A 13,963-nucleotide genomic window follows, 5' to 3' on the forward strand; every position below is an offset into this window, starting at 1 on the left:
GGCTGGGGCACCAAGAGCCTTTAATCCACATGGCTCAGAATAAAAGGGAGAAAAAATAGAAAGGAAAGGAAGGAAGGAAGGAAGGAAGGGAGGGAGGAAGGGAAGGAGGAAAGGAGGAAGAAAGTAAGAAAGGAAGGAAGAAAGAAAGGAAGAAAGAAAGGAAGAAAGAAAACGTAAAATAAAGTAGGATAAAATAAAGTTATTAAAATAAAAATTATTAAGAAGAAAAATTTTAAAAAGTTAAAAGAAAAACAACAAAAAACGGGATGGTCAGAGTCCTAGGACAAATGGTGAAAGCAAAGCTATATAGACAAAATCTCATACAGCAGCACACACATACACACTCACAAAAAGAGAAAAAGGGGAAAATAATAATATATCTTGCTCCCAAAGTCCACCTCCTCAACTTGGGATGATTCGCTCTCTATTCAGGTATTCCACAGATGCAGGGCAGTTCAAGTTGATTGTGGAGATTTAATCCTCTGCTTCTGAGGCTACTGGGAGAGACCTCCCCCTCTCCTCTTTGTTCACACAGCTCCTGGGGTTCAACTTTGGACTTGGCCCCTCCTCTGTGCGTAGGCCGCCCGAGGGCGTCTGCCCTTCGCTCAGACAGGACGGGGTTAAAGGAGCAGCTGATTCGGGGGCTCTGGCTCAGGCCTGGGGGAGGGAGGGGTACGGATGCGGGGCGAGCCCGCGTCGGCAGAGGCTGGCATGACTCTGCACCAGCCCGAGGCGCGCCGTGTGTTCTCCCGGGGAAGTTATCCCTGGATCCCGGGACCCTGTCAGTGGCGGGCTGCACAGGCTCCCGGGAGGGGAGGTGTGGAGAGTGACCTGTGCTCGCACACAGGCTTCTTGGTGGCGGCAGCAGCAGCCTTAGCGTCTCATTCCCGTGTGTGGGGTTCGCGCTGATAGCCGCGGCTCGCGCTCGTTTCTGGAGCTCCTTTACGCGGCGCGCGTAATCCCCTCTCCTCGCGCCCCAGGAAGCAAAGAGGGAAGAAAAGGTCTCTTGCCTCTTCGGCAGCTCCAGACTTCTCGGGGGTTTAGCTTTAATGCAGCAGGAGGGGCCCAGGAGTGCCTCTGGCCCTGGAGGGTGGAGAAGCAGGTCCAGGACCCCAGCAGGCTCACTGGGCTTGAGTGGGCGGGGAAGTGCTAGGCCCGCTCCCCGCATCCTCCGATCTGGGGGGCCCCTCCCCGTTGACCTCTCTTCTTCCCCCCTCCTCCCTCCCATGCCTCTAGCACCCACGTGGCTGGAGGGATTCCCAGAAATCAGGGGACCAGACCTGGAAGCCCAACAGGCTTCCCAGAGCCAAGTGGGTGGGGGAAACACCTGCGGTGCTTCCCCTGATCCCCCGGCCCAGGAGGGTCCCCCCCATTTGCCTCTCCTCCTCTTCCCCCCTCCTCCCTCCCTCCTCCGCCCCTAGGACCAACGCGGCCTAGAGGGGGCCTTGAAGGGCGGGGACCCAGCCTGGGAGTCCAGGCTTCCCAGGGCTGAGTGGGCCTGGGAGACTCCCGCCACACCTCCCCGATCCTCCGGTCCTGGAGGCCCCCCTCCCGCCCGCCTCCCTCCTATGCCCCTAGGACCAGCACAGCCCACAGGGGGCCTCAGAAGGCCCGGCCCGGGAGCCCCGCAGGCTTCCTGGGCCTGATAGGGGAGGGGAAACGCCTGATCCTCCGAGCCCCCCAGGGTGTCCCCAGGCGTGGGAACCTCTCCCGCCTCGAGCCGCCCCTCAGGGGTGCTGGTCCTGTCCAGCCTCCATTTCTCCTCCCACCTCAGTGCCCCCATGTCCTACCCGGTCGCTCGGGGGTTCCTCCCCTCTCCTTGGGCATCGATGTCCCGCACCAGTGTCCGGCAGGCACCCTAGTTGTGGGGAGACGCAAACTCTGCGTCCTCCCCTGCCGCCATCTTGACTCTGCCCCCTCTTAACTTATTTTTGAAATGCTAATCCTTACAAGTAAAACCTGAGGTAAGGGGCTTCCCTGGTGGCGCAGTGGTTGAGAGTCCGCCTGCCGATGCAGGGGACGTGGGTTCGTGCCCCGGTCCGGGAGGATCCCACATGCCGCGGAGCGGCTGGGCCCGTGAGCCGTGGCCGCTGAGCCTGCGCGTCCGGAGCCTGTGCTCCGCGGCGGGAGAGGCCACAACGGTGAGAGGCCCGCGTACCGCAAAAAAAAAAAAAAACAAAAAAAACCTGAGGTAATAAAAACTCTAATAAGGGGTGTGTGTGTGTGTGTTTGTATAAAAGTAAACACATTTTTAATAGCTGTTTCTGGTTCTCCAAGAGTATCAATAGTGAAAGTAAAAGGAAGCCACAGACTGTCTTGGGTAATCACATGTAGCTTCATCATTCTATATGGTCATGTTAATTAACTGACTTGTTCAGCCTGTTTGAACCATAAGAAAATGTGACTTTCCCAATTGTATTCAAATCTGTCAAGCGTGAAAACAGGTGATTTGTTTTTCTTGTCCTAAACCTAAACAACTGCCTGGTTTCTGCTTAGGCAAATGTGGTAGGCAGAATAATGGGCCCCTTAAAGATGTCCGCGTCCTAATGCCCAGACCCCGTGAATATATTACCTTACACGGCAGAAGGGATTTTGTGGTTGTGGATGTTAAGGATTTTGAAGTGGGGAGATTTCCTGGTTTATTCAAGTGGGACCAATGTAATCACAAGTTTCCTCATAAGTAAAGGAGGGAGGCATAGCATCATAGTCAGTGTGATAAAGGGTGTGAAGGGACTCGACTGGCCATTTCTAGCTTTACAGATGGGAGTAGGCAGTGAGCCAAGGAATGCAGGCAGCCTCTAGAAGCTGAAAAAGGCAAGGAAGTAAATTCTCCACTAGGGCCTCCAGAAGGAATTCAACCCTGCCAACCCCCACTTTTTTTTTTTTTAAGTTTTTTAAATTTTTTGATGGAGACCATTTCTGAAGTCTTTATTGAATTTGTTACAGTATTGCTTCTGTGTTGTTTTTTTTATGTTTTGTTTTTTTGTCAGCGAGGCACGTGGGATCTTCGCTCCCTGGCTAGAGATCGAACCTGCACTCCCTGCATGGAAGGCAAAGTGTTAACCACTGGACCACCAGGGAAGTCCCCTGCCAACCCATTTTAGACTTTGATAGACAAGCCAGCACAGGTTTATCTGTTATAAGAATTGAAAGAAGGGAGAGAGATTGGGGTTACCTAATGAGAGGGAGGGGGCAGTGGGGGATGGTTTGGGGTTGTGAAGCAGGACTCCTGGGGCCAGAGGCATTATGATTATCGGATAGTTATAAGATTAAATGGTCCGCAGCAAAAAGGGTGGTGACTGCCTGATCTTTTGTCGTCTGTGCAACTCCTTTTGGGCCACTGCTAAATAGTCCTTCCGTAGTGGAAGGCTCCGAATTGGCTGGCTGCAAAACCCTCAAGCAGAGTACGTGCAGGTTCACAGTCTTTTTTTCCCCCTCAAGTGTCTTGAGCCCCATTATTGGCAGGAACTGTACTAGGTAGTGAATGAAAAGAACTCGTTATAGCCCTTACCCATAACAACTCTTACTTTGCATCTCTTAGAACTCTGACCTGGTATTTACAGATCTTCCCCAAACAGGTGGACAGGTAGAGGCCCCAGCACCTTATCGGCAGGCTTGCACCCAGCATAGTGAAGCGCTGGCCTAGAGGGGAAGGTATATGATACAGTCAGCCCTCCAGTCTTTGGATGTGGATCCTGTGGCTATGGAACCCGAGTAAATGGAGGGCCGATTGTACTCCTTACATAAAGGACATGAGCACCCGCGGATTTTGCTATCCACGGGGTCCTCATGGATACCGAAGGGTGAGTGTATATCGTCAGATGATCTGCCTTTGAATCCCAGGTCTGATGTTCTAGTTTGGCCAAATCACTTCACCTTTCTAAATTGATTTCTTCTTCTCTAAGATAGGGAGTTATCGGGAAGGGGCAAAAATAAAGCGATTTTAAAAGCTGGTTGCTCTTTGTGTTGAAAGCTAAAGACAAGTGAATTATAGTCTTTTTTTATTCTGTCAAGGTCAAGAGCTAATCTAGATGGGAGGGGTTGGGACCAGGGGGCTTAAATTGTTCTGTATAATAAAGAAACAAGAATTTTTAGCTTTTACTTGAAGCTGGAGGGAAATTTTTTTTTGTTTTTATTTTGCTTTTGTTTGGGCAGGGATGGTGAGAGAAAGTGAGTCCTAGTATTAGGCTCGAGATGAGGATACAAATGGCTACTCCACTGGCAGAAAAGGAAGGGGGCAGAGAGCTTCAATGTCTGATTCTCAGTTTTAAATCGTTTCTTACTGTTTGCTTGTTATTTATTTATTTGTTAAAAGCTTCCTCTCCTAAAGGTCTGCTTTTCACAACACCCAGGTGTTAATGTGTTTTGGAGACAGAGTAGAGACGGCTGTGTCTACACTAGGGTGGAGGGGAATAGAGAGAGGGGAGATGATGGGAATTAGGTTGCAGTCAGGATTTAGGATGAAAAAGTGACAAGGAATTATTAGGAAGTTGTAAGCACTCACCTTAGGATCCTTGAAATTGTTAAGGAAAGTCCTGGCCTTCGTACAGTTATGTGAGATAACGGTCTAACACTTGCATTTGAATGTTAAAGATGGTACAATTTAGGACCGTTTACATGTCAGGGATAATACCTACTTAACGGGGTTGGGAGACTTCTACCTAAATGAGAATGTAGGTAAAAGCACTTCATAAACTAAGGAAATACATCATCACCCCTAAGATAAAGTGTCTTCCCATGAAGATTTTGTAAAAAGGAAGTCAGACGTAAATTCAACTCTGATCACAGATATGAGAATAATTATCTGGAGGTTATGAGCTCTATAATAGTTTCCTTTCTTTATGAATTCAGTTCAAACGGATAGTAAAAACAATTTGGATGTTAAAGATACAGTTTTTAAAAATGACTCGATATGTCCCACACATGTCATGTTAAGACTTGGAGGTTTAGGATCCCACTGTAGTAACTTCAGGCCCATCCAGTAGGAACAGAAGTAGCTTTGGTCGTGCAGTATTTAGCTGACCTTGTGGATCGGCCTGAGCGCAAGGAAATGATGATGTCGCAGAGGAGTGGGAAGTGACACGTGTCGGGTATATATACTCGACACTTGACATATATTGTCTTTCTTAAAGCTTATTGCTGCCCAAAGAAGTGGTAGCGTCTCCAGTCTTTAGATGGTGGTTGGGGGAACGGGCAGGGTGTGTGCGCGTGTGTGTGTGTGAAAATTACAGTGATTAAAGAACTTGCTTAAAATCATAGCGATGAAGTGGTAGAGCTGGCATGAAGGCTCTTACCAGCCTCAAGGTCCAGTTCTTTCCCTCCCACCATGCTGCCATGGGGGCCCTGAAGTAAACTAACACTCAGCAGCCGAGCCTTGTGTGGTTCTGGTTCCTTGTCCCAGTGTCATACCGCATCTTAATTGTTTTTCTTCTACAGAACATTTACAGAAAGCTTCTGACAAGACTTCATGAGATGTTATGGGTGACAAGTATGTGGGGAAAAAAGATGAAATCATTAGCTGAATGAAGTTCTGGAGTGGACAGGTTAAATTCCTGCATTGCCTAAAGTTTCATTTACATGGAACCAGCCGTCTTTCGTGAGGTCATGACAGAAATGCTGGCAAACTCTTTCCGTTAGTGGGTCTTGCATACAGTATGCACTTCTTCTGTTGTGGGACTCTTTTTTTTGTTGTTGTTGTTCAGAATTCACCTTAGGGGTTTTCTCAAACTCGGCATTCTTAATCTATAGTGGTTTTCAGCTTTCTTTTTTCTTTCCAGACTGCGTGAATGATGCAGTTTCACTTCTGGGTGTTAGGATGCTCTTTCACACTGGTTTGTCATGACCTTAAAGTATTTTAAGTTTCTCCTTGCGTTAATTTTTTTGATGTAGTACCCCTGTGAGCTAGAGGTTTGTTTTACCAAATGAGTTTAAATCACCAGCAGCCGGAGAGTTGTCCATGAGCGTTGTCAGACTTGATCAAATGTAAAAACCTGCCAGTGGTCTTTTTCTTTTCTTCAACTTGGTAGGTTTTGGGGTCCAGACTTGAAGGCTAGTTACGCTTCTGCATCAGCCTTTAGGTTGTTAAGGGTTGCCAAAGATGGCACACAATACCAGGGACGGCGGAGAGTTGTTTGTTACCATGATCAGAACGGTCTTAGTTTATAATTGCCGTCCTAGCCCTCCCCTGTAGATAACTGACGAGCCCTAAGAGTCGTTCTGAGCTGCAGCCACCCACAAAAACCACATGCATGGCATTTTACTCAAAACTTTACTTTAACCACTGCTTTGTGATGCAAAACTGGTGGAATTTTGGGTACTTTCTGTAAAATCGAAATCTTCACGGGGGTTTTCCAACATTCTAGTTGATTGTTAACAAATGATCACTGTAACGAAGACGAGAGAGCAGAGTTGGCTCATCAACACCGACTTCTGTGGTAGGTAGCATAGGATGCCGGTCTGTATGGACTCTTTCAACGTGGAGAAAGCCACGTTGACTGAGAGGACAGATTCTCCTTTTGAAAAATGCAGTTAAATAAGACATATTTATATGAGATTTGTAGTTGTAAAAGATGGAGATTTTAGGAGCTTCTTATCTTTGCCACAAAGTTTTCAGTCTTGACAAAGTAATCGTATTCAGGACTTTCTAACTTGTAGATCCTCTTATGAAAGAGATTTGAAAAGAAAAGGAAATCCATTTGTATTGTAGGACAAAATACAGTTCTGCATAAGAACTTTCTGTAAAGGGAGAACTGTTATGGGAAACTGATTACTGATAAGATACTGTAGACCGTTTCTGGAATGGGGATAGCAGGTGGAAGAGCTCTCTCCTGTTTAGCTGAGTCAGGAGTGCTTTGTTGATTCTGGAGCTAAGCCCTTGGGCAAGTCGCTTTACCACTGTAAGGCTCAATTTCTTACCTTTAAAATGAAAGCTCCACTCCCGGCTCTGTGGTTTGGTAGATAAGAACATGTCTCAAGAGCCTTCAGTAGGAGTCCTTTGTTATTATATTCTCTCTTGTGCAAAGGTGACTTTTACTGTCATGTAAATTAAGCCTTCTATCAAGCACATTTTGTTTTTTAAAATCTGTGAAAACATTATTTTAGCAAAACTCAACTCTACTTGTTTAAGTATGTAGTTGTGCTCCTTTTGTATTTAATAGTATTGAAGGACTAAATTTCCTTCTATGTAGCCCAGAAGTCAGACTAATGGTCTCATGATTAGCCTTAAAATAACTATCAGAAACTTTCAGGCTGTTTCTCATTAGCGCATTATCCCAACCAACCGTAGGAGGAGGATACAGAAATCTGTAATTGAGTTTTTTAAATTAATGAATTAATTTATTTCTTATTTAATTTTGGTTGCATTGGGTCTTTGTTGCTGTGCGCGGGCTTTCTCTAGTTGCGGTGAGCGGGGGCTACTCTTCGTTGCGGTGCGCGGGGTTCTCATGGCGGTGGCTTCTCTCGTTGCGGAGCACGGGCTCTAGGTGCGCGGGCTTCAGTAGTTGTGGCTCACGGGCTCAGTAGTTACGGCTCGCGGCGGTGAGCGGGGGCTACTCTTCGTTGCGGTGCGCGGGGTTCTCATGGCGGTGGCTTCTCTCGTTGCGGAGCACGGGCTCTAGGTGCGCGGGCTTCAGTAGTTGTGGCTCACGGGCTCAGTAGTTACGGCTCGCGGGCTCTAGAGCGCGGGCTCTGTAGTTGTGGCGCACGGGCTTAGTTACTCCGCGGCGTGTGGCATCTTCCCGGACCAGGGTTTGAACCCGTGTCCCCTGCATTGGCGGGCAGGTTCTTAACCACTGTGCCACCAGGGAAGCCCTATAATTGAGTTTTTAATGCGATAATTCCTTAGTTTACTGTGAAGATCGTGGTAATTTCTCACTAGCACATAAGTAAAGCGTTGTTTAGTTTGCTACTGCAAAGACTGAGTTGCTGGTTAGCTTCCACAAATAAGGTATGCTTGCTTTATAATTTATGTTAGGAAATGTTTAAACAGGGTGAAAGAGCAGTTTTTACAGGAGCAAAATCAAGCAATCCATTTTCAGAAAGTAGAACCAAATAAAATAAAATTGACTGAAGAACAACCGGTAATGAACTTGGAAACAGGTAGGTTGAATCAAGTTTTTAGAAAACAAAGTGAAAAGCGTATTTTGTGTGCATGTTTGAGGCGTCAGGGCGCACAGCTCTAAGTGTATTTGCGCAGGATGCACTATCGAGTAAAGCTCTAGGGCTCAGCAGGCTGGAAGCTGTGTCTGCAGGGGGAAACAAGTTCATCACTACATAATTTCAGGACTACATAATTTCAGGGACATAAGTAGAAACGGGCCAGAAAATATAAATGTTAGAAAAGTGGAACGGAATTTCCCAGACCCTTTGACCCAGACCCTTAAAACACGTGGTTTAGTTAAGGAAGTTGGCAAAATCCTTGCTACAGCAAACTTCTAAAATTAAATAATCAGAGCCAAAAAGACTTTTTTGCATGTTAGTAGTATGCTATCACATTTGTTTCTTAGCCCGATAGCACTAATTCTTCACCTTGGTGAGTAACTTTGAAGGTGACTTGGACCTTGATCCTTGAAATAGAAGTGTTGAAAAAGTGATGTCTGGAGAAAGGTGAAATCACGTTCACACATCAAAGGCTGTAGGAGTTATAACTTCAGATTTTATGTTTCAGTTGTACCAGCTTTGTGTTCACACCCAAACTCCAAGGGTAGGATCTACCGCTTGTAGGGTGGAGTGGCGTTCCAATTCCATTTATTTTCTGCTGAAGCTGGCGAGCTGAATGAAGATTGTATCTCAAGTGACAGGATTCGAATGAAACAGGACAAACCTGTAAAAGGTGCAACCTGAACGTGTCATTGCAGAACTTTGCAGTGAAGGAGATGGGACGGGGCTTGGGAGACAAACCGCACACACTGCCTCTCCGTGCTGGGCAGCTCAGGAGAGCAAAGGGAGGTCCAAGGGGAGCAAGTCCTTGCTGGCCGGAGCTCACGTTCGGGGAAGGTTGGGGTGGTCGGCATGGAGCGCCGATTTGTTTATAGATACAAGTACTTATCTATCTTGGGCTTGCCTTATTATGGAAAAATTCTATGGAGATACGCTGCACCGACTGGAAAATTATTCACTTTTTTAAGTTATCAATTATAAAGTAGAAGCATTGGTTTTGAAACTAGTCATTTAACTGGAATTTAATCACGACCTAGTTCCCAACATTGGATGGTAATTATCCTTATTTGGCAAAGCACAGAAAAAAATCAATGTTTGTTAAAAGAGCAACCACGGTGGGCATTGCTCTCGGGAGGGGACAGGTTTCACTGCCTTTGGATAGACGAGTTAGCTTTTGTAAAACATTTTCAACTGTCTTGAAGGACTCTGACCGCTGGGCATGAGTGAGAACTAATCTCCCTGTTGGTGATCCTTTGCATTGCAGGTAGCAAGGTGCAGGTCCCCTAGGGAAAGTGCAGGAGCGGGAGCCTTACCGTGTGCTGCGGGGCCCGTGACAGTCTGCTTGGCGGTCACTTACCGAGAAGAATGGATGGCTGGCTACTGTATAAACCCTCCCCCGTATCTGTTCAAGTAGTTCTCAGTTATCATTAATCAGGTAAGCATTTTTGGAATTAATCTGGTAGGCAAACCATTTCTACTTTAAATTGGTCCTAAAGAAAATATATAATTGGAATAGCTGTTGTTATGACGCAAAGAAATGTCTAAATGAAAGCCACCAGTCGGTCACTGTATTTTATTCTGCATCATTTATTAAATATTATTTTTATATCTGCATTTACAAACTTTACTCATTTCAGAACTCTGCTTTCAATACATGTTTAACTTTTTTTGTAGAGATTCTCTTGTAAAATGAGATCCATGTACAAAACTAGGCAACAGATATAAAAGTTTCCTTTCATACTTTTCATCCATCAAGAAAAGAAAGAATGTGACAAAGAAATAAAACCCAAATGTGGCTCTTTCACAAGAATAACATGTCAGTGTTCAAACTATGAGCTCTAATGGGATAGATATTTCATCTTTATATGGATGGATATAGTTTAATACTTCTTAGCTACTGTAGCATGTTGGTTCGGATGAAGAAAAAAAAATCAACTCTACTGTTTGGACTAGATAATCAGAGCCCATCAATTACTCATTTCTTTATAACGTGACACCAAAATTCTCCTAGGAGATGACACTGATTGGCTAGCAGTATGCATTTACCTCAGACGTGGCATAAAAAGTTCCCTTTAGAAAATTCACTGACTTGGCAAACTAAAGTCTGAGCCTCTAATTTAATTTAGCTCTCTTACTTAAAGAAATAGTTTAAATGATCAATTCAGAAGCCTTAAAGTATCTGTGAAACTAAAGTTGATTTTCTTAAAATGAATGCTGACTTGACAGTTCAGAGGCTTGGCGCACTGTCGCTATGAGACAGAGGCGCTAGTGCCACCAGCGATGAGGAGGAGTATCTCCACAGGATAATTATACGGTACAGAATGCCCGAGGGCCTGAAACTCACTATTAATATGATTTTGGCAGCGGCATCATTTGATATTTAACCACTTATTACATACTATTAACACACCAGCTTCAAAGATGTGCACGCCCCCTTAGGACACTCAGGAGTTACAAATTTATTGTGATTGCATAATTGGTATTGCACAGTTCTATAAAAAACATAAATACTGGCTATTCTAGTTTTAAATACAAAATACATGTCATATACTTTTAAATCTATAATGTGGTTCAAGTGCAAATCAGGTGCTTTCTTCAGTCCTTCCAAAAAAGGCATTTTTAATATTTTTGGCACAAATGAAATTTCATCGTGCCAACAATTCTAATTACAATACATAGCTCCAAACCTTGAGAGTAGCAATCATATACATACAGTATAAAACTGAGTATTTACAAATATACTAAGCATAAATGTAACCTCTGTGGGTGAATCAGAACGAATTAGCCATACCCACACTAAAAATAATTTAAAAAGGTAAACACGATTCCTTTATTTCATTTGCTTATGCTGGTTGCTGTGGGTTGACGTTCATGTGCGGAGGATGTCCTAGAAGGCCAATTCTTTGTTTCTGCTTCCTTTGTTCTGTCATCTGGAAAGTTAAAAAGTTTCATCATTAGACCCAGACACTTCCTGTACGTCAAGTCATATACTCAACCATAGATTACCTCTGTGGTTATGGTTTATACTGAAACCCACTTTCTACAAACAGCGTACTGTCAGTATATCAAACACAGAACTTCAAAAAGGACATCTTCCCAGGCAGAATGGGGAATTCTGTGCCTTAGGCAATGCGACATTCAGAAACTTTGCTTTCCACTTGTTTCATAAAGGAACAAAAAACCAGTTAAAGCACAAGATTCTTGATCGTTTCCCAAATCCACTTCCAACTGATGGCTTTGTATGATAGTAACAACACACTAAACTGTCGAGAAAAGCAGTGTGGTTAAAATCCTAGGTTTAAGAGAGATTACGTCCACGGTCTTCAGGGCGTCTCGATTCCTCTCCAGTGACCCTTGGGTAGTTTTGATTTGAGAGGAAAAAAAAATCACACAGCATTTCTAGGGAGATGAGGAATGTCCTCTCCTCTGAGGTCCAGTGTGACTAAGTAACATAATCATGGCCTGGCACTCAGTGGTGACTACTCCTTGCCACCTACAGACAGTAAGGTCAGGAAGGACCATTTCCTAAGGCTGGTCAAATGAAACAGTGCTTTCAAAACCCAAAACAAGAGGTCGGCGCCGTTTATTTTGGCTGCCGAGCTAAATCCGTTCGCCTACTGACAGGTATCTAGCTCTGTTCTGGCTATTTCAGGGCATAATTAATTCCCTGCATTCACGTTTCTCATCACCCAGTTAGTCCTAGCTCAGGATTTGATGCCGGGCATCAGATATTTTGGTACAAAATATCCTGAGAACATAAAATAAGATTAACTTACCTAGGTTCAGTTTTAAAGTGGTTATTTTTTCTTAAACGTAGCCGTTTTCCTTTCATATCAAAATACTATTTTTAGGCTCCTGTGAAATGCCTTCAGTTATATTTTAGAAGAGAAGATTTACAAGGAGTGAATATTTCCAAAAGGCAGCTTTTTATAAAGCCTTTTATAAAGAGTTGAATTAGGATATTCCAGCTAGCCTCTAAAGTTTGCTTGGATGAGTGACAAATCGTGAAGGGAGGTGTCACACCCTATACTACACAGATTCAGCTGCGGAAGCAGAACCTCACGTGACCCGTGGAATAAATTCACACGTAGATTGTAATGCAATCAGTAATTCAGTCATCTCACCGCCTGATACGTCATGTACTTAGCCCCAGATTTTCACCCCCCGACTAGCCCCTCGGCAGGTAGCCTTGAGAGGGAATCCAATAAAACTGAACTAAATTTAATAATCGCCGCATTCTCACAGATGGAGGAATCTTGGTGGGCTCAACCTGTATTGACAGATATTTATTCAAAGCTTCCATTTAAAGATGCTGCGATTTTTCTACGGTTGAAGTTGGCCATTAAAGCTTTTCCTGAAATTTTTCCATAAATAACTACGTGCATCTGAGATGACCTTTTATGTACATGCATCTTCACGCCTGTTTGTCGGATCAGCTTTTTGTGACTTTTCAGTCTGTTGGCTCTTCCTTCTCTTAAACTTAACAGCTTCTAAACCTGGGTTCATTATAGCAAATGAGTCTTCAACTGAAGGCACACCTTCCTTCCCTCTTCAACAGGTTATCGCCTGATAGCCCAGTGGAGGTCCGATTCTAATTTTCCAGGGTTGTCTTCCTAAAATAAGGATCGCATCACCCTCCCTGCATCACAAACCTTAAAGCTCCCTACTGCTGTAGGTTAGTGACCAAAACCTTCGTTCAGGCAGTCATATTCCTGGTAATTTCAAGAACCTAGTACACACCCATCTAATTTTGTTTTCTGTTTCGCTCGAATAATGGTTCTTAAACTTTGGCGTGCATGGGAACCACCTAGAAGGCTCCTTAAAACACAGATCCAAGGGCCCACAAACAGTTTCCGACTCAGTAGGCCCAGGGTAGGGCTGGTGAGTTTGCATTTCTAACAAGTTCCCAGGTGATACTGGTGTTACTGATCTAGGACCGCTGCTGCTCTAGAAGAGCTCTTCACTGATTATCTCAGAAACAGGCCAAGATCACTGTGGTTATATTTTCATATACTTGAGTACTTAAAAAAAAAGTATTTTGGGTAAATGTATTATGTTTCTCAAAATAAGACCTTGGAGAAGATTCTCTGCAGTTGAGCAGGTGGTCGGCACACAAATCTGACTGCCTGGATTCTGTGCTGATCGACCACGGCCTTTAAGACAGAGTGGCTGCCATTCAAGCGAGTAAGAAATGGTAAGGAATAGGGCAACTGCTTAAGTATTGGTCCCTTTTGGCAAGGTCATCATCCAGTGATACTTATATGGGAACAGTAATGAAAACTAAACCCCTAAAGGACTACATCTGGCCTATAAGAAACCAAGCTCAACACTGCTGGCCAGTTAAGTTTCCCTGGCCCCTTAGTACATATTCTCACATAACTTCTGGCTTTATTAGCTCAATTCAACCTACTTACCTGTCGGTCTTCATAGATTCACATGCACGATATATGTTATTTAAGGCATCATCGTTATCTGTTACTACTACCTATATCAAAACACAGAAATAATGACCAAAGTCTGTCCTTAGCATATCTCACAATGTTTTCTCTCTCGACATTTGAAACAAAACTGACTAGATAAAAATATCCATCAGGGGCTTCCCTGGTGGCACAGTGGTTAAGAATCCGCCTGCCAATGCAGGGGACGTGGGTTCGAGCCCTGGTCCTGGAAGATCCCCCATGCCGCGGAGCAACTAAGCCCGTGCGCCCCAAGTCCTGAGCCTGCGCTCTAGAGCCCACCAGGCACAACTACTGAAGCCCACGCGCCTAGAGCCCGTGCTCTGCAACAAGAGAAGCCACCGCTCGCC

The 13,963-nt window shown here is 44.7% G+C and overlaps 1 long non-coding RNA gene across 1 annotated transcript in view; it reads left to right on the top strand.

Annotated features, from left to right (window-relative positions):
- Window positions 1-13,963, top strand: part of LOC129391517 (uncharacterized) — a 49,640-nt gene that overhangs the window by 32,574 nt on the left and 3,103 nt on the right. Inside the window, exon 2 of the long non-coding RNA XR_008615763.1 lies at window positions 9,422-9,592. This is a non-coding gene — a long non-coding RNA (uncharacterized lncRNA). The remainder of the gene's footprint in view (window positions 1-9,421; window positions 9,593-13,963) is intronic.

This window comes from Physeter macrocephalus, chromosome 18 (genome assembly GCF_002837175.3).
Source record: "Physeter macrocephalus isolate SW-GA chromosome 18, ASM283717v5, whole genome shotgun sequence".
NCBI classification, from domain to species: domain Eukaryota; kingdom Metazoa; phylum Chordata; class Mammalia; order Artiodactyla; family Physeteridae; genus Physeter; species Physeter macrocephalus.